This window comes from Pelophylax lessonae (genome assembly GCF_965119305.1).
Source record: "Pelophylax lessonae genome assembly, chromosome: 3".
Lineage (NCBI taxonomy): Eukaryota > Metazoa > Chordata > Amphibia > Anura > Ranidae > Pelophylax > Pelophylax lessonae.
In genome coordinates, this window is record NC_138770.1 from 499,993,934 (window position 1) to 500,015,578 (window position 21,645).

Here is a 21,645-nt window from a genome sequence, read left to right on the forward strand (position 1 = left end):
ACTCTCTATATAAACTTCAATCTGCTATGGCATGACCAGCTCTGAGGAAGGGAGCTTGACTCCCGAAACGCGTTAGCGGTCGCAATTTCCAGGACATGGTCCAACACATGGGTGACGGGAATTTGCAATACGATTTTAATTCTTCATGTTTGTGAGTATGCATTTAGCATTTTATTAAATCATTTTAAACAGTACCACGGGTAATGCACTAGGTGTTTGCGCCTCCTTTTCCTTTCTTTTATGCATTTTTGGAGGCAGGCATGACTTTTTTTTTGATTTAGTGTCTGGGGGGTCTAAAAAGTGTACCTGTGAAGTTTCAGCTCTGTAGCATGTCCAGAACCAGAAAAAAATTAGCATTTTTCTTATAATTTTTATTAGAACAGGAATACGGCTTCTCTGCACCTGGCCATTTTTCTTGCAGGCATTTATTGGGCATTTTTGGAGGCAGGCGTGACTTTTTTTGGATTTAGTGTCTGGGGGGTCTGAAAAGTGTACCTGTGAAGTTTCAGCTCTGTAGCATGTCCAGAACCAGAAAAAAAGAGCATTTTTTGATAATTTTTATTACAACAGGAATATGGCTTCTCTCCACCTGGCCGTTTTTCTTGCAGGCATTTATCGGGCATTTTTGGAGGCAGGCATGACTTTTTTTGGATTTAGTGTCTGGGGGTCCAAAAAGTGTCCCTATGAAGTTTCATCTCTATAGCATGTCCAGAACCAGAAAAAAAAAGCATTTTTCTTATAATTATTAATACAGCAGTGTGGGTTCAGTGGGTTCAGTGTGGGTTCTGGACATGCTACAGAGCTGAGACTTCACAGGTACACTTTTTTGACACCCCAGACACTAAATCCAAAAAAGTCATGCCTGCCTCCAGAGACGCCAAAAAATGCCCGATAAATGCCAGCAATAAAAAATGCAAGGTGTAGAGAAGCCGCCACACTGCTGTATTAATAATTATAAGAAAACTGATAGCTGAAGCTTCACAGGTGCACTTTTTAGACCCCCCAGACACTAAATCCAAAAAAAGTCATGCCTGCCTCCAAAAATGCCTGATAAATGCCTGCAAGAGAAACGGCCAGGTGGAGAGAAGCCGTATTCCTCTTCTAATAAGTATTATAAGAAAAATGCTATTTTTTTTCTGGTTCTGGACATGCTACAGAGCTGAAACTTCACAGGTACACTTTTTAGACCCCCCAGACACTAAATCCAAAAAAAGTCATGCCTGCCTCCAAAAATGCCAGATAAATGCCTGCAAGAAAAACGGCCAGGTGCAGAGAAGACATATTCATGTTTTAATAAAAATTATAAGAAAAATGCTCTTTTTTTCTTATTCAGGACCATTTTTATGGAAAGTCGGATCACAAGTCGGATCACAAGTCGCTTCAATTAAGATAAGGAGGCGACTCCTATTGAAGTATATGGGACAAGTCGGATCACAAGTCGCCTCAAAGTAGTACAGGACTCTTTTCTGAAGTCGGAGTGACTTCAGTAGTGCCAATTAAGACGGCACTGATTGATTAACATTGCTTTTGTTATGTCAAGCGACCTGGGGCGACTTATGGCGATACAAGTCGCCTCACAAGTCGCGCTAGTGGGAATGGGCTTGAAGGGTCTATAATTTTTACCACAGTTGTATTTTAAATGATAGAGACAGAATATCAACTAAAAATCCAGAAAAAAAAACCCAAGATACAAATGTTATAAATTGAGTGGCATGCAGTTAAGTGAGTAACATAAGTATTTAAATCCCAAGCAAAACATGACTTAGTACTTGGTGGAGAAACCCCTATTGGCAAACACAGAGGTAAGACGTTTCTTGTAGTTAGTGACCAGGTCTACTCACATCTCAGAGGGTTTTTGGACCATTATTTTTTTTTACAGATCTTCTTCAAATCCTTAAGGTTTCTTGGCTGTCACATGGCAACTCAAAGTTTCAGCTCCCTCAATACATTTTCTATAGGATTAAGGTCTGGAGACTGGATAGGCCACTCCACTCCAGTTTGGGAAAGAGGCATGGTCAGAATGCAGGCACATAGTCGTCGCAGGCAGCAGGCAGAAAACAGGCAAATAGTCAGCACAGTGACATCAGATACAGTGAAATGTCAGGTAGCTGACACACATGAGAAATATCTTCACAATACATTCAATAATATCATAGTGAAGTATAGTAGATATGATGGCAGTCTCCTATACAGAGGCCACGCTGAGAGGGACGCTGGGGACTATAGTTTAGAATGTCATGCCTTAACCCCTTTAAGGGGTTTAGGTTGCTGGGAGGTGAGGTGGAGTTTATGATCATGTGACCACCATGGCAGTCACTTGATTGTAAAGCTCCTAAGTAGCCATTGGGAGCTTTCCGTTAGCCGCCTGTAACTATGCAGGCGCACGCGCTGCATTTTTTTGTGGGGGTTTCATACTATTCGGGTAGTAGGGATAATACTGGGGCAGTGTCTTTTGTGCAGCCTGCTCACTGCAACAGAACAAAGGATTTCAGGTGCAGGGCCTTTCTGATAAATAAGATATGTTACAATCTCCTCTTGGCACTAGGTAAGATTTAGGTCTTAGTGTGGAGTTACAAGAGATGACATAATTGTACAGGACTAACTGGAACAGGTACTGTAAGGTAAACCAGATTTCTACCACCAAAAGGCCAGAGCAGATTCATGCTCATACTCCTGCACATTGCACATGTGCTAATATTCAGCTTGTTCCTGTGTTGCCAAGACCTGATCTGTTGTTCCTGCTTACATGTGTATGACCAGGCTTGCCTTTGAACTTTGCCTCTGCTCGTGCTCTAGCTCTGTTACCTACTACTCCGACCTTGGCTTGTTTACTGGATCTGACCTGCCTGCTGACTTTGTACTGCATTGCATGGCTGTTAACGACTAGTGATGTCGCAAACCTAAATTTCGCCGTTCGCGAACGGCGAACGCGAACATCGGCAAATGTTCGCGAACCGGCGAACCGGGCGAACCGCCATAGACTTCAATAGGCAGGCGAATTTTAAAACACACAGGGACTCTTTCTGGCCACAATAGTGATGGAAAAGTTGTTTCAAGGGGACTAACACCTGGACTGTGGCATGCCGGAGGGGGATCCATGGCAAAACTCCCATGGAAAATTACGTAGTTGACGCAGAGTCGGGTTTTGATCCATAAAGGGCATAAATCACCTAACATTCCTAAATTGTTTGGAATAACGTGCTTTAAAACATCCAGTGTGTGAATACGATCAGGTATGATGTTGTATCGGTCAAGTAGTGTAAGGGTTACGCCCGCTTCACAGTGACAGACCAAACTCTGACAGACCAAACTCCCCGTTTAACAGTCAGTCAGTCAGTCCATTTGCACAACCGCAAACTCCCCATTTGCACAAGGTTGGATACCAAGCTAGCCATGTCCCGTTCCTTGTCCTCACTGACATCATTGAAGGTCTCTTCCTCCACCCAGCCACGTACAACACCAAGGGTCCCCGAAAGGTGACAAAAAGCCCCCTGGGACGCCTGCTGTGGCAGGTATTCCACCTCCTCAAAGCCACCTTCCTCCTCTGACTTCTCTTCTTCAGACTCCTCTCTCTGCGTTGCCACAGGTCCAGCAATTGACAATGACAAGGCTGCTTCTGGTGGTGATGGGGACCACAACTCTTCCTCTTCATGCTCATCTACAGCCTGATCCAGTACTCTTCGCAGGGCACGCTCCAGAAAAAACGCATATGGGATGAGGTCGATGATGTTGCCTTGGGTTCGACTGACCACCAGGTTTGTCACCTCCGCAAAAGGATGCATGAGCCTACAGCCATTGTTCATTAACATTCAGTAGCGCGGCCAAAAAATACCCAGCTCCGCAGAAAGAATGAAAGAAAATGAATGTTTTTTCTATGAAAAATTATCCTGCGGATTTTGGTCTGTTCACAATGAAGCAACGACCTTATCATCTGGGGTGTGCCAACACACTCCTAGAGGTGATCGCTTCATTGTGATACGCAAGCCCCTTCACCACGACAAGGTAACGATCACAAAGGGGAATTGACACATGTATGTGCCTTTTTTTTTGTTTTTTTGCAGCCACAATGTAGCACCAGAGGCCAGAAAAATTAGGCATGTACACATGCATGAAAAAGTAGGTATTGTTTTAGCAGCGGCCTGAAAAATTGAGGTTTTCAAGGCAGAAAGTGCACTAAAACATTGCGGCTTGAACCGTAGTTGGTGGCGGAGACGTCACGTAAGTCATCCGGCATGCAGAGAATGATTAAATACAGCAACGTGTGGACCATTTTTAGCCCAAGGCATCTCAGTCATCACCAGGCCTTTTTTAGTCAAATGCATCCCCCACTGTCAGTCCCTTCGGGATCCATGCCTCATTCATCTTAATAAACATGAGGTAATCAAGACTTTTTTGACCTAGGCGACTTCTCTTCTCAGTGACAATACCTCCTGCTGCGCTGAAGGTCCTTTCTGACAGCACACTTGAAGCGGGGCAGGCCAGAAGTTCAATGGCAAATTGGGATAGCTCAGGCCACAGGTCAAGCCTGCACACCCAGTAGTCAAGGGGTTCATCGCTCCTCAGAGTGTCGATATCTGCAGTTAAGGCAAGGTAGTCTGCTACCTGTCGGTCGAGTCATTCTCTGAGGGTGGACCCCGAAGGGCTGTGGCGATGCGTAGGACTAAAAAAGCTCCGCATGTCCTCCATCAACAAGATGTCTGTAAAGCGTCCTGTCCTTGCCGGCGTGGTTGTGGTGGTAGGAGGAGGATTACTTTCACCTCTTCCCCTGTTGGATTCCCGTTGTGCTGTGACATCACTCATATATGCTGTGTAAAGCATACTTTTCAACTTATTTTGAAGCTGCTGCATCCTTTGCGCCTGCCGGTAATTAGGTAACATATCAGAGACTTTCTGCTTACCCCCGGTCTAGTAGCGTGGCCACCCAGTACAGGTCGTTCTCCTTCAGCCTTTTTATACGAGGGTCCCTCAACAGGCATGACAGCATGAAAGACCCCATTTGCACAAGGTTTAATGCCGAGCTACTCATGTCCAATTCCTCGTCCTCACTGATGTCATTGAAGGTGTGTTCTTCCCCCCAGCCACGTACAACACCACGGGTACCAGATAGGTGACAACGAGCACCCTGTGATGCCTGCTGTGGTTGGTGTTCCTCCTCCTCAAAGCCACATTCCTCCTCTGACTCCTCTTCCTCAGACTCCTCTTCCAGTGTTGCCGCAGGTCCAGCAAGCGATGGTAAGGCTGTTTCTGGTGGTGATGGTGACCACAACTCTTCCTCTTCCTCTTCACGCTCATCTACGGCCTGATCCAGCACTCTTCGCAGGGCACGCTCCAGGAAGAAAACATATGGGATGATGTCGCTGATGGTGCCTTCGGTGCGACTGACTAGGTTTGTCACCTCCTCAAAAGGACGCATGAGCCTACAGGCATTGCGCATGAGCGTCCAGTAACGTGGCAAAAAAATATCCAGCTCCGCAGAGGCTGTCCTAGCACCCCGGTCATACAAATACTCGTTGACCGCTTTTTCTTGTTGGAGCAGGCGGTCGAACATTAGCAGTGTTGAATTCCAACGTGTCGGGCTGTCGCAAATCAAGCGCCTCACTGGCATGTTGTTTCGCCGCTGAATATTTGCAAAGTGCGCCATGGCCGTGTAGGAACGCCTGAAATGGCCACACACCTTCCTGGCCTGCTTGAGGACGTCCTGTAAGCCTGGGTACTTCTGCACAAAACGTTGCACAATCAGATTCAACACATGTGCCATGCAGATTGATTTGACTTCACACCAGTTTTCTATGGGACTCATTCATTTGGACACTATTGTTTTCCTTTTTTCTCATATACACAGTATTGTGATTATCAGCTGTTTATTCATTTGGACACTATTTATCATTTTTTACTTTTAGCGCTACACTTTTACGTTTTATTACAAAGCGTTGTACAATCAGATTCAACACATGTGCCATGCACGGCACATGTGTCAACTTGCCCAAATTCAATGCCGCCAACAAATTGCTTCCGTTGTCACACACCACTTTGCCGATCTCCAGTTGGTGCGGGGTCAGCCACTGATCCACCTGTGCGTTCAGGGCGGACAGTAGTGCTGGTCCGGTGTGACTCTCTGCTTTCAGGCAAGTCAACCCCAAGACAGCGTGACACTGTCATATCCGGCATGTGGAATAGCCCCTGGGGAGCTGGGGGGGTGCAGTTGGTGTGGAGCAAGACGCAACAGCAGAAGAGGACTCAGCCGAGGAGGTTAGCAAAGAGGATGGAGTAGGAGGAGGTGGCAGCAGGCCTGCCTGCAAGTCGTGGCGGTGTCACCAACTCTTCTGCAGCAGAGCCACGCATTCCATGCTTGGCAGCCGCCAACAGGTTTACCCAATGCGCAGTGTAAGTGATATACCTGCCCTGACCGTGCTTTGCAGACCAGCTATCAGTGGTCAGATGGACCCTTGCCCCAACACTGTGTGCCAGACGTGACATGATTTCATTTTCCACAATAGAGTACAGGTTGGGGATTGCCTTTTGTGAAAAATAATTTCGGCCGGGTACCTTCCACTGCGGTGTCCCAATAGTGACAAATTTTTTGAAAGCCTCAGACTCCACCAGCTTGTATGGTAAAAGCTGGCGGGCTAAGAGTTCCGACAAGCCAGCTGTCAGACGCCGGGCAAGGGGGTGACTCTGTGAGATTGGCTTCTTACGCTCAAACATTTCCTTGACAGACACCTGACTGTGGGCAGATGAGCAGGAACTGCTGAAGGTGAGAGGCGGAGGGGCGGGTTGTTGATAGGGGGCATGGAGGACAGCAGTGGTTGACGTGGCTGAAGATGCTGGACCAGGAGGAGGATGGTGGCTTTCAGTTTGTGTGCTGCTTTTACTCATGTGTTGATCCCATAGGCGTTTGTGATGTGAGATCATGTGCCTTCGCAAAGCAGTTGTACCTAGATGGGTGTTGGACTTCCCACGACTCAGTTTCTTTTGGCACAGGTTACAAATGGCATCGCTGATATCAGAGGCAGACACACAAAAAAAATGCCACACTGCTGAGCTTTGCAAGGACGGCATTCTGGTGGTGGCAACAGCTTGCGTTGATTGGCGTGCTGTCTGGCTGACCCCGGGTGCCGAATCTACATGCTGTCTGACTGCGCCACTAGCTCCTTGCGATGACCTCCTCCACCTGCTTCCAACTCGTCTCCTCCTCCTCCTCTCTGTCTCCCCATCTGAACTTTCCCCCTCTTCTTCTGCTCTTCGAGCAGGCACCCAGGTGACATCCACAGACACATCGTCATCATCAGCCGCTTCACTTGACAACTCAGCAAAGGCAGCAGCAGCAGGTACAACATCATCATCATCATCACAATGTACGTCCATGTGTATAATGCTGCCTGACTGAGACATATCCCCGTTATCTACATCCTCTGGCACTAATAGTTGCTTATCACTTATTTCTTCCAACTGATGTGAAAATAACTCCTCTGATGGATCAAGTGAAGCGGCTGTGGTGCTAGTGTTGGTGGTGGTGCCGGCGGGCTGGCGAGTGGTAAATTGAGAGGTGCCCGAAGCTGAGCTGGAGGAGGATGGTGCATTAAGGTTCCGAGCGGAAGCTGTAGACGATTGGGTGTCCTGTGTAAGCCAGTCAACTATGTCCTCAGAATTTTTTGAGTTCAGGGTCTGTGGTGGCCTCTGAACACTGGGCATTATTCTAGGGCCTAAGGAAATCACAGCACCACGACCACGACGGCCCTTGCGGGGTGGCCTGCCTCTGCCTGTCATTTTTTTTTTAATGTGTTGTACTATGAGTGCAAGGTGCTGTGCCACCCTATAGGAGTGTTGGGCAGTGGGTACAGTACACTCTGTGGACCTGACAGTCACTGGCAGCCCAGGCAACTGCAATTATAAAAAAATATATATATTTTTAATGTGCAAGCTGCTGTGCCACTGTATATATCAGTGGTGGGTGGGCAGTGGCACAGTACACTCTCTGTGGACCTGACAGTCACTGGCAGCCCAGGCAACTGCAATTATAAAAAAATATATATATTTTTAATTTGCAAGCTGCTGTGCCACCGTATATATCAGTGGTGGGTGGGCACGCAGTGGCACTGCAGTGGGCACAGTACACTCTGTGGACCTGACAGTCACTGGCACCCAGGCAACTGCAATTATAAAAAAATATATATATTTTTACTTTGCAAGCTGCTGTGCCACCGTATATATATCAGTGGTGGGTGGGCACGCAGTGGCACTACAGTGGGCACAGTACACTCTGTGGACCTGACAGTCACTGGCAGCCCAGGCAACTGCAATAATAAAAAATATATATATATTTTTTTAATTTGCAACAAGATGCTGTGCCACCGTATATATATCAGTGGTGTGCAGTGCACTGCAGTGGGTACAGTACACTCTGTGGACCTGACACAGCACTCACTGCAATTATGGAAAAAAAAAATATTTTTTAAAATGCAGGGTACTGTGCCTGTGCCCCCCGAAATGAGTGTGGTGTGCACACAGTGCAGTCTGTGGTGGGTCTGTGGCCTCTCACACACAGCGGGCAGGCAACTGCAGTGTACAATAGATATATATATATATATATATATATATATATAAAGAAAAAACGAAATTACCAGCCCTTAAAAGGGCTTTTGGGGACACTAGATATATATATATATATATATATATATATATATATATATATATATATATAAAAAATCCTCAATTACCAGCCCTTAAAAGGGCTTTTGGGGACACTAGATATATATAGATATATATATATATATCTATATATATATATATATAAAAAATCCTCAATTACCAGCCCTTAAAAGGGCTTTTGGGGACACTAGATATATATATATATATATATATATATATATATAAAAAGAAAAAACTCATTTACCAGCCCTTAACCACTTAAGCCCCGGAAGATTTTACCCCCTTCCTGACCAGGGGGTATTTTGCGATTCGGCACTGCGTGACTTTAACGGACAATTGCACGGTCGTGCGACGCTGTACCTAAACGAATTTGACGTCCTTTTTTTCCCACAAACAGAGCTTTCTTTTGGTGGTATTTGATCACCTGTGCGATTTTTTGATCACGTGCTATAAACAAACAAAGAGCGTCAATTTTGCAAAAAATAACAATATTTTTCACATTTTTTTATATGAAATTCCCCCCCAAAAAAAAGTAAAAATCAAAATTTTTTAAAATTTTCGGCCAATTTGTTTTATGCTACATATGTTTGGTAAAAAAAATCGCAAAAAGCGTATTTTGATTGGTTTGCGCAAAAGTTATCGCGTTTACTAACAAAGGGAAAGATTTTTGTCATTTTTGTTGTTTTTTTTTAACGCGTAATGGCGGCGATCTGCGATTTTTTTTGCGGTACTGCGACATTGGGGCGGACAGATCGGACCCTTGTCTGACATTTGTGACACTTTTGGGGTTACCAGTGACATTTCTACAGTAATCAGTGCTATACATATGCACTGTTACTGTAAAAATACACTGGTTGTGAAGGGGTTAACTTTATTTGGAAGGGAGGGGCTGTGTGTATCCCTAGGGGCGTGCTTTCTACTGTGATTGGCTGTGGCTTGAGCTGTAAGGACACTGATCAACGGATCTACATACTAGATCCGTTTTATCAGTGTCTTTACAGCGAGGAGAATGACAGGCAGCTTGTTTACACAAGCTGCCTGACATTCTCCCTCTCCCCCGCCGATCGCCGAGTGACCGGCGGACATCGGGTCCGCTGGTCACACGCGCGGGGGGGGCCGTGACCACGCGGGAGCGGGAGCGCGCCTCCGGGGGCGCGCGCTCGCTCCCTAGACCCTCACAAGCTAGTGACGTAGCCCTACGTCACTTTGCCTGTGAGGGGCTGACTGCCGACGTAGATCGGCGTTAGGCAGTCGGCAAGTGGTTAAAAGGGCTTTTGGGGACACTATATATATATATATATATATATATATATATAAAAAAAATTACACAAATACCAGCCCTTAGAAGGGCTTTTTGGGGTGCTGTCAGGAATAGGATGCTGTCCTTACAGCAGTAGTGGACCAAGAACACTGACTAGCAAGACCAGGAACACTGACAACTGTCCCTAGCTATTAGCAGCAGCAGCAGCAGCTCTCCCTGCTCTCACTAACACACACTGCTTCAGAATGATCTAAGATGGATGCTGCCCTTGCTTATTTATAGGAGGTGGGAGGGTGTGGGAGGGAGGTATGCTGATTGGCTGGAAATGTGCCTGCTGACTGTGAAGTTCAGGGTCAAAGTTTGCCTCAATGATGTATTATAGGGGGCGGACCAAACATCGCATATGTTCGCCCGGCGAACGCGAACATAATAAGTTTGCCGGGAACTGTCCGCCGGCGAACAGTTCGGTACACCTCTATTAACGACCTCGGCCGATCTCCTGGACTTGCTTGACTGCTGATTCTGTACCTCACTGACCGATTGGCGCTGACTGCTGCTCGTCTCCCAGTTCTGCTCCCGTCCCGCGCTCTGGTGCCAAGCTGCTACAGCTTCCAGTTCCGAGGACTGCGATTATCAGCTCTACCCACCTACAGATAGGACATTACAAGCTAGCTGCTACAGCACTCATTCCACTCCTTGCCCTACACTCTCTGTCCCCACCTTCAGGAGTATTAGGTGGGAAGTGCAAGAGAGTCCTCCACAACATTCCAGTCTTCACCAGGTACATGATAGGTACTGTATAGGGACACTTTTTTTTGTACCAGTGGATTGATTTTTTTGGAGGCTAGGTAGGGTTGTAACATTTGGTCAATATAATTCACACCTCCCATGACTGATCATAATTGTATATGCACTCTTCGTGGATGGAGGTAAGGACATAGACATTCCATTCCAGTGGCGGCCGCGCCCCCAAAAAAAAAAGAGAAAAAAAAAAAGATTTAAAAAAGAAATTCAATTTTTAGCCCACTAGGGGCGCCTGACTCATTGGTGGCTATGGGGGGGGGGTCTTCTGGGGGTCACCTGGGCGCAGAGCACACTCCCCCTTTTGTGATGTCCTGGATCATGATTGGTCCAGACTCCAGCCTGGACCAATCATGATTCATGACATCCCTGCTGATCTCGTTGGGCGCGGTGCCGATGCGTGCATCAGTCACTCACCGTCACCGCCCGGTCACCTTCCCACCGCCGCAAACGAAGAGAAGAGAAGCCGCTCACCTTCCCGCCGGTTCCCACCGCCCGCCGCAGAAGGAAGAGGAGAGGGAGAGGCCGCTCACCTTCCCACCAGTTCCCGCCGCCGCAGAACGAAGAGGACGGAGAGGAGAAGCCGGTCACCTTCCCGCCGGTTCCGGCCGCCGTCAGCATGAAGAGGAGGAGAGGAGAGGAGGAGAGGAACAGCCACCGTGGATGTCTCAGCGTGAGTGTGGAGTCAGTGAGCCAGCCCAGGAGAGCAGGTAAGTGATTGAAGCCGCTGCAGCGATGCCATGACCTGTGACCTGACCTGTGACCTGACTGTGACATGACCTGTGCCCTGACTGTGACATGACCTGTGACATGCCTGTGACCTGACCTGTGACCTGACCTGTGACATGACCTGTGACCTGACTGTGACATGACCTGTGACATGCCTGTGACCTGACCTGTGACATGACCTGTGACCTGACCTGTGACCTAACCTGTGACATGACCTGTGACCTGACTGTGACATGACCTGTGACATGCCTGTGACCTGACCTGTGACCTGACTGTGACATGACCTGTGACCTGACTGTGACATGACCTGTGACATGCCTGTGACATGACCTGTGACATGCCTGTGACATGACCTGTGACATGCCTGTGACATGACCTGTGACATGACCTGTGACATGCCCTTACCATGACCTGTGACATGCCTATACCATCACCTGTGTTATGCCCTTACCATGACCTGTAACATGCCTATATCATCACCTGTGACATGCCTGTGCCATGACCTGTGCCATGCCCTTACCATGACCTGTGACATGCCCTTACCATGACCTGTGACATGCCCTTACCATGACCTGTGTCATGTCCTGTGCCATGACCTGTGACATGCCTGTACCATGACCTGTGCCATGACCTGTGACATGCCCTTACCATGACCTGTGACATGCCTATACCATCACCTGTGACATGCATGTACCATGACCACCATGATCACGATCACCTTCCGCTCCCGCCAGCTGCAGAGAGAGAGAGGACAGGAGAGCGAAAGCTGCGCTCGTGTGACTTGAGGTCGGGACTGAGCTGACTGAGGCGAGGCGACAGTCGGATCGGAAGTCCGCAGAAGAAGTCGAGTGTGAGTTACCGTCCCTACCTATACCTGAAGGCTGCCCAGTAATGGTAAGTCATTGATCCCAAAGGGGGGGGGGGGCGGCCCGCACACTGTCCTGTCAGTCAGTTGTTCTGGTGCTATGAAGAGGGCACCACGTATGCTGGTCACTACATTGGGGGCACGCACGCTAATCTCTGCATTGGGGGCACCATGTATGCTGGTCACTACATTGGGGGCATGCACGCTAATCTCTGCATTGGGGGCACCATGTATGCTGGTCACTACATTGGGGGCACGTACGCTGATCTCTGCATTGGGGGCATGTATGCTGGTCACTACATTGGGGGCACGCACGCTGATCTCTGCATTGGGGGCAACATGTAGGCTGGTCACTAAATTGGGGGCACGCACGCTGATCTCTGCATTGGGGGCACCACATATGCTGGTCACTACATTGGGGGCACGCACGCTGATCTCTGCATTGGGGGCACCACGTATGCTGGTCACTACATTGGGGGTACGCACGCTGATCTCTGCATTGGGGGCACCACGTATGCTCGTCACTACATTGGGGGCACGCACGCTGATCTCTGCATTGGGGGCACCATGTATGCTGGTCATTACATAGGGGGCACGCACGCTGATCTCTGCATTGGGGGCATCATGTATGCTGGTCACTACATTGGGGGCACGCACGCTGATCTCTGCATTGGGGGCCCCATGTACGCTGGTCACTGCATTGAAAGGGGGCAAGTATACTGGTCACTACATTGAAAGGTGGCATGTACGCTGGTCACTGCATTGAAAGGGGGCCTGTACTGTGGGGTTTGTGCTAGGGGGTCTGTACTGTGGGGTTTGTGCTAGGGGGCCTGTACTGTGGCATTAGTGCTAGGGGGCCTGTACTGTGGGGTTTGTTCTAGGGGGTCTGTACTGTGGGATTAGTGCTAGGGGGCCTGTACTGTGGGATTAGTGCTAGGGGGCCTGTACTGTGGGGTTTGTGCTAGGGGGTCTGTACTGTGGGATTAGTGCTAGGGGGCCTCTACTGTGGGATTAGTGCTAGGGGGCCTGTACTGTGGGGTTTGTGCTAGGGGGTCTGTAATGTGGGATTAGTGCTAGGGGGTCTGTACTGTGGGGTTTGTGCTAGGGGGCCTGTACTGTGGGGTTTGTGCTAGGGGGCCTATACTGTGGGGTTTGTGCTAGGGGGACTGTAGTGTGGGGTTTGTGCTAGGGGGCCTGTACTGTGGGGTTTGTGCTAGGGGGTTTGTGCTTGAGGGGTTTGTGCTTGAGGGGTTTGTGCTGGGGGCTCTGTACTGTGGGATTCGTGCTAGGGGGTCTGTACTTTGGGGTTTTTGCTAGGGGGCCTGTACTGTGGGATTAGTGCTAGGGGGCCTGTACTGTGGGGTTTGTGCTAGGGGGTCTGTACTGTGGGGTTTGTGCTAGGGGGTTTGTGCTTGAGGGGTTTGTGTGGGGTTTGTGCTTGAGGGGTTTCTGCTGGGGGGTCTGTACTGTGGGGTCTGTGCTAGGGGGTCTGTACTGTGGGATTAGTGCTAGGGGGTCTGTACTGTGGGGTTTGTGCTAGGGGGCCTGTACTGTGGGGTTTTTGCTAGGGGGCCTGTACTGTGGGGTTTTTGCTAGGGGGCCTGTACTGTGGGGTTTGTGCCAGGGGGTTTGTGCTTGAGTGGTTTGTGTGGGGTTTGTGCTTGAGGATTTTTTGCTGGGGGGGGGTCTGTACTGTGGGGTTTATGCTAGGGAGTCTGTACTGTGGGAATAGTGCTTGGGGGCCTGTACTGTGGGGTTTGTGCTAGGGGGTCTGTACTGTGGGGTTTGTGCTAGGGGGCCTGTACTGTGGGATTAGTGCTAGGGGGGCTGTACTGTGGGGTTTGTGCTAGGGGGTCTGTACTGTGGGATTTGTGCTAGGGGGTCTGTACTGTGGGATTAGTGCTAGGGGGCCTGTACTGTGGGATTAGTGCTAGGGGGTCTGTACTGTGGGGTTTGTGCTAGGGGGCCTGTACTGTAGGGTTTGTGCTAGGGGTTTTGTGCTTGAGGGGTTTGTGTGGGGTTTGTGCTTGAGGGGTTTGTGTGGGGTTTGTGCTTGAGGGGTTTGTGCTGGGGGGTCTGTACTGTCGGGTTTGTGCTAGGGGGTCTGTACTGTGGGATTAGTGCTAGGGGGTCTGTACTTTGGGGTTTGTGCTAAGGGGCCTGTACTGTGGGATTTGTGCTAGGGGGCCTGTTCTGTTGGATTAGTGCTAGGGGGTCTGTACTGTGGGGTTTGTGCTAGGGGGCCTGTACTGTGGCATTAGTGCTAGGGGGCCTGTACTGTGGGGTTTGTTCTAGGGGGTCTGTACTGTGGGATTAGTGCTAGGGGGCCTGTACTGTGGGATTAGTGCTAGGGGGCCTGTACTGTGGGGTTTGTGCTAGGGGGTCTGTACTGTGGGATTAGTGCTAGGGGGTCTGTACTGTGGGATTAGTGCTAGGGGGCCTGTACTGTGGGATTAGTGCTAGGGGGCCTGTACTGTGGGATTAGTGCTAGGGGGCCTGTACTGTGGGGTTTGTGCTAGGGGGTCTGTACTATGGGGTTTGTGCTAGGGGGCCTGTACTGTGGCATTAGTGCTAGGGGGCCTGTACTGTGGGGTTTGTTCTAGGGGGTCTGTACTGTGGGATTAGTGCTAGGGGGCCTGTACTGTGGGATTAGTGCTAGGGGGCCTGTACTGTGGGGTTTGTGCTAGGGGGTCTGTACTGTGGGATTAGTGCTAGGGGGCCTCTACTGTGGGATTAGTGCTAGGGGGCCTGTACTGTGGGGTTTGTGCTAGGGGGTCTGTACTTTGGGATTAGTGCTAGGGGGTCTGTACTGTGGGGTTTGTGCTAGGGGGCCTGTACTGTGGGGTTTGTGCTAGGGGGCCTGTACTGTGGGGTTTGTGCTAGGGGGACTGTAGTGTGGGGTTTGTGCTAGGGGGCCTGTACTGTGGGGTTTGTGCTAGGGGGTTTGTGCTTGAGGGGTTTGTGCTTGAGGGGTTTGTGCTGGGGGGGTCTGTACTGTGGGATTCGTTCTAGGGGGTCTGTACTTTGGGGTTTTTGCTAGGGGGCCTGTACTGTGGGATTAGTGCTAGGGGGCCTGTACTGTGGGGTTTGTGCTAGGGGGCCTGTACTGTGGGGTTTGTGCTAGGGGGTTTGTGCTTGAGGGGTTTGTGTGGGGTTTGTGCTTGAGGGGTTTGTGCTGGGGGGTCTGTACTGTGGGGTCTGTGCTAGGGGGTCTGTACTGTGGGATTAGTGCTAGGGGGTCTGTACCGTGGGGTTTGTGCTAGGGGGCCTGTACTGTGGGGTTTTTGCTAGGGGGCCTGTACTGTGGGGTTTTTGCTAGGGGGCCTGTACTGTGGGGTTTGTGCCAGGGGGTTTGTGCTTGAGTGGTTTGTGTGGGGTTTGTGCTTGAGGATTTTTTGCTGGGGGGGGGTCTGTACTGTGGGGTTTATGCTAGGGAGTCTGTACTGTGGGAATAGTGCTTGGGGGCCTGTACTGTGGGGTTTGTGCTAGGGGGTCTGTACTGTGGGGTTTGTGCTAGGGGGCCTGTACTGTGGGATTAGTGCTAGGGGGGCTGTACTGTGGGGTTTGTGCTAGGGGGTCTGTACTGTGGGATTTGTGCTAGGGGGTCTGTACTGTGGGATTAGTGCTAGGGGGCCTGTACTGTGGGATTAGTGCTAGGGGGCCTGTACTGTGGGGTTTGTGCTAGGGGGCCTGTACTGTGGGGTTTGTGCTATTGGTTTTGTGCTTGAGGGGTTTGTGTGGGGTTTGTGCTTGAGGGGTTTGTGTGGGGTTTGTGCTTGAGGGGTTTGTGCTGGGGGGTCTGTACTGTCGGGTTTGTGCTAGGGGGTCTGTACTGTGGGATTAGTGCTAGGGGGTCTCTACTTTGGGGTTTGTGCTAAGGGGCCTGTACTGTGGGATTTGTGCTAGGGGGCCTGTACTGTTGGATTAGTGCTAGGGGGTCTGTACTGTGGGGTTTGTGCTAGGGGGCCTGTACTGTGGCATTAGTGCTAGGGGGCCTGTACTGTGGGGTTTGTTCTAGGGGGTCTGTACTGTGGGATTAGTGCTAGGGGGCCTGTACTGTGGGATTAGTGCTAGGGGGCCTGTACTGTGGGGTTTGTGCTAGGGGGTCTGTACTGTGGGATTAGTGCTAGGGGGTCTGTACTGTGGGATTAGTGCTAGGGGGCCTGTACTGTGGGATTAGTGCTAGGGGGCCTGTACTGTGGGATTAGTGCTAGGGGGCCTGTACTGTGGGGTTTGTGCTAGGGGGCCTGTACTGTGGGGTTTGTGCTAGGGGGTTTTTGCTTGAGGGGTTTGTGTGGGGTTTGTGCTTGAGGGGTTTGTGCTGGGGGGGTCTGTACTGTGGGGTTTGTGCTAGGGGGTCTGTACTGTGGGATTAGTGCTAGGAGGTCTGTACTTTGGGGTTTGTGCTAAGGGGTCTGTACTGTGGGATTTGTGCTAGGGGGCCTGTACCGTTGGATTAGTGCTAGGGGGTCTATACTGTGGGGTTTGTGCTAGGGGGCCTGTACAGTGGGATTAGTGCTAGGGGGCCTGTACTGTGGGGTTTGTGCTAGGGGGTCTGTACTGTGGGGTTTGTGCTAGGGGGCCTGTACTGTGGGATTAGTGCTAGGGGTCCTGTACTGTGGGGTTTGTGCTAGGGGGTCTGTACTGTGGGATTAGTGCTAGGGGGTCTGTACTGTGGGATTAGTGCTAGGGGGCCTGTACTGTGGGATTAGTGCTAGGGGGCCTGTACTGTGGGATTAGTGCTAGGGGGCCTGTACTTTGGGGTTTGTGCTAAGGGGCCTGTACTTTGGGGTTTTTGCTAAGGGGTCTGTACTGTGGGATTTGTGCTAGGGGGCCTATACTGTTGGATTAGTGCTAGGGGGTCTGTACTGTGGGGTTTGTGCTAGGGGGCCTGTACAGTGGGATTAGTGCTAGGGGGCCTGTACTGTGGGGTTTGTGCTAGGGGGCCTGTACTTTGGGGTTTGTGCTGGGGGGTCTGTACTGTGGGATTAGTGCTAGGGGGTCTGTACTGTGGGATCAGTGCTAGGGGGTCTGTACTGTGGGGTTTGTGCTAGGGGGTCTGTACTGTGGGATTAGTGCTAGGGGGTCTGTACTGTGGGATTAGTGCTAGGGGGGTCTGTACTTTGGGGTTTGTGCTAAGGGGCCTGTACTGTGGGATTTGTGCTAGGGGGCCTGTCCTGTTGGATTAGTGCTAGGGGGTCTGTACTGTGGGGTTTGTGCTAGGGGGTCTGTACTGTGGGATTAGTGCTAGGGGGCTTGTACTGTGGAGTTTGTGCTAGGGGGTCTGTACTGTGGGGTTTGTGCAAGGGAGCCTGTACTGTGGGATTAGTGCTAGGGGGCCTGTACTGTGGGGTTTGTGCTAGGGGGTCTGTACTGTGGGATTAGTGCTAGGGGGTCTGTATTGTGGGATTAGTGCTAGGGGGCCTGTACTGTGGGATTAGTGCTGGGGGCCTGTACTGTGGGATTAGTGCTAGGGGGCCTGTACTGTGGGGTTTGTGCTAGGGGGTCTGTACTGTGGGATTAGTGCTAGGGGGTCTGTACTTTGGGGTTTGTGCTAAGGGGCTTGTACTGTGGGATTTGTGCTAGGGGGCCTGTAACGGAACCTCAGACCCACACTTCCGTCAGTATACGGCTTCCTCACAGTCATGAACATAGATATCAAATCCCAGCCGCCGTCATACAAAACTAGCCTGAAACTTAGCTTGTATACTGGAAACAACTAACTCTTTTATTAAAACAAGTAGCAGACTTTTATACACTTGAGAAGCATGACAGTCACTACATGAACAATGACCTGAATATTTACATAAAGCATCACACAATGAATAGCTAACGAGGTACAGCTGATTCATGGCTAATCCCATCTAGACAAGGTTATCATTCACATGCTAATTAGCTCAGCGTACTTAAGCCAGCCTGGAAGCCCAGACTGCCGGCACCAAAAGTAAAACAAGATACAAATACACATATTATAGTGTAAATACTGAGAACCCACAGTAAACAATAGATGATCAAATCATCATGATTTACAATCCATGGAAGACAGGTGTTTGAGCTGATGGCATGCATCTGTTACAAGTCTGATCAACTGAAGCAGTCCAAACCATCAATTTATCTGTCACATAGTTTTTTCAGTCTCAGTGACGGCGAGTACCATCACATATCTTCCCCCCAAAGGTTGACGAACCAGGTACCAGACCCCCAACTGGTCTGTGCCTGAGTTTGTCGGGTAACAAGTCCCAAAGAGTCAATCCTTCATGGCAGCTTCCTTGACAAAGTTCCACATAGCTTGTAAGTTTGTCCTGGCAAGGCGCATGGAGCTCTCGTAGCCAATCAGTCTGTGGAAGTCTGGTTTGGGCAGGCCAGACTGGGCTTTTTGGTCACCCTGTGTCCCTAAAAGACACAGGGTGATTTAGACATAAGAAGTGCCTAGGGGGTTGAGAGAGGTATTTCCCAATCTCTCTAAGGTAAGATGTGTTCCAAGGGCCCCCCAACCAAAGTGACTACCGTCACATCTCTCTGCTTCTGGAAGGAGACTAACACAGGGGGGGACCCCAAATTGGTTGACTATGAAGGTAGTCTGTAGTTCCAGCCCCCCAATGTATATACCCACACAGTACCCCAAGCAAATTGTTCCAAAGGGGGCAATACTCACCCAGCCAACCTCTGCCTCTCTCGCAGAACATACCCGCTGTAGGGAAGAAGCGTGGACTGGCCCTTCTCCCTGGAGTCCTTTCAGCTGCTGGAGAGAAGACAGGGTGGCTGGGCTCACTCCCTCGTGCTGTTGGGGACCTGGGCCGACTGCCCAGCATCCCTGGGGTATACAGGTGGAGATTGTAGTCTCATCCACCTGCTCAGGAAATCCATCCTTTGTAAGTTGAGGGCAGAGGCCAGCAGCACTCTGCTCTGTTTCCAGCCCTTCTGCTGGGTTGGTGTCATCATTCTGGGATACACTCTGCTGCTGGGAAGGGACCGCCACCTTTTCACCCTGGGCCTCCAGAACTATCGCAGGTGTAGGGCAGAGGTCTTGGACCCTCTGTCCAGTTGTCAGCGCTTCTGCTGTAGAAGTTTCTTGTAACTCCACAGATGCTGCTGGCAGGAAATCGCATGTCCCTGTCAGTGGTGTAGCATAAATGTCAGCTGCCTCTTCTCTCAGGAAGGCTGAAGCTGCTGTTGGTGTTGGGCAGAGCTCAGTGATGTTAGGCCCTGATGCCAGCTTTTCTGCAGGAAAGTAAACGGTAAAGTCAGTGGCCTTGCACACATCTTCCTGAGTCACCAATTGTTGCAGGCAGAGGTTAGCCACGCTGTGCCTGGATGCCATTTCTTCTGCTGTAGACTCACTGGGAGGTTCCTCCTCAACAGAAAGGTCTATTAAATCCCCAGCCTCGGGAACTGCTGAAAGTTCAGGGCAGTGGCTGGTGGCACTTGGGCCCAGTGACAACACTTTGGCGGGTGATTTATCTTTCATATCATCCTCCGATTGAAAGTCAATTAAATCTGTAATCTGTGTTTGGGGAATAAAGATGGCTTCCTCTTCTCCCATACCTTTATCCAGCGGCTGATCAGATGCATTCCTCCATCCAAGCTCGTCCTGTGCAGAAACAGGTTCGTCAAGGCGAGTCAGCAAATGCTGCATCCGCCATAAGACCTCCGCATCCAAAACCGTGGGTGCAGGTGAGCAAAGCACACTTTTACTGTGCCACATTGCCGACTCTTCAGTCAGGATTTCTGGACTGTCAGCTGGTACTTCTGGATATTCCCAGGCAAGGGGAGCCCAGGCCCGGCGCTGAGCAGAGTCTAGTAGCCGTCTGTAGGCGATCTCCAGCTCCCATTCCTGATTGACTAGAAATTCCAAATCTTCCAGTGCCCAGTGCACGTCCAAGACATTCAGCATCTTTTCTCTGTATTCCAAGATTTCCTCTAAACGCCACTCCAAATCACTCCCAAAGTCGGGGTCCTCAGACAGCCTCTCTAATAACAGCCCCAGGCTGCCGTAGCAAAAGCCTTCCGTTGGGCTGTCATCTGCTGTCCATGGGCACACTTGGGTTACATACCAGCGGAGGGCTCTGTAGCTCTCATCAAACCGCATCTCCGCCTGGACCAGCCTGCTTAACTCAGCTTTCCATTCCTTATGCGGTTCTCTCCCAAAAAACACCATTCGCACTTCGTACTGTGACCAGTACCTTTCCTGGAAGGAGGGGAGGATTTTTCCCTGGTGTCGCTGCTCACGAGCTAGCGCTTCTTTCCAGAGTTCCCAGTGGATCACATCATGCCATCTTAGCAGGACCTTCTCTGACACTGGCCCCCTGTGCTGTATCCGCATCTCTCGCAACCTCTTTCCGAATTCCTCTTCCATGGCGGCTGATATCTGTACCTCTCCTCTTCCGCTCCCCGGACCTTGGATCCCGGTGGAGGTTTGGATGTCCCAGACTGCAGGAAGCATCCCACCGCTTGCCACCAATGTAACCGAACCTCAGACCCACACTTTCGTCAGTATACGGCTTCCTCGCAGTCATGAACATAGATATCAAATCCCAGCCGCCGTCATACAAAACTAGCTTGAAACTTAGCTTGTATACTGGAAACAACTAACTCTTTTATTAAAACAAGTAGCAGACTTTTATACACTTGAGAAGCATGACAGTCACTACATGAACAATGACCTGAATATTTACATAAAGCATCACACAATGAATAGCTAACGAGGTACAGCTGATTCATGGCTAATCCCATCTAGACAAGATTATCATTCACATGCTAATTAGCTCAGCGTACTTAAGCCAGCCTGGAAGCCCAGACTGCCGGCACCAAAAGTAAAACAAGATACAAATACACATATTATAGTATAAATACTGAGAACCCACAGTAAACAATAGATGATCAAATCATCATGATTTACTATCCATGGAAGTCAGGTGTTTGAGCTGATGGCATGCATCTGTTACAAGTCTGATCAACTGAAGCAGTCCAAACCATCAATTTATCTGTCACATAGTTTTTTCAGTCTCAGTGACGGCGAGTACCGTCACAGGGCCTGTACTGTGGGATTAGTGCTAGGGGGCCTGTACTGTGGGATTAGTGCTAGGGGGCCTGTACTGTGGGATTAGTGCTAGGGGGCCTGTACTGTGGGGTTTGTGCTAGGGGGCCTTTACTGTGGGTTTTGTGCTAGGGGGTTTGTGCTTGAGAGGTTTGTGTGGGGTTTGTGCTTGAGGGGTTTGTGCTGGGGAGTCTGTACTGTGGTGTTTGTGCTAGGGGGTCTGTACTGTGGGATTAGTGCTAGGAGGTCTGTACTTTGGGGTTTGTGCTAAGGGGTCTGCACTGTGGGATTTGTGCTAGGGGG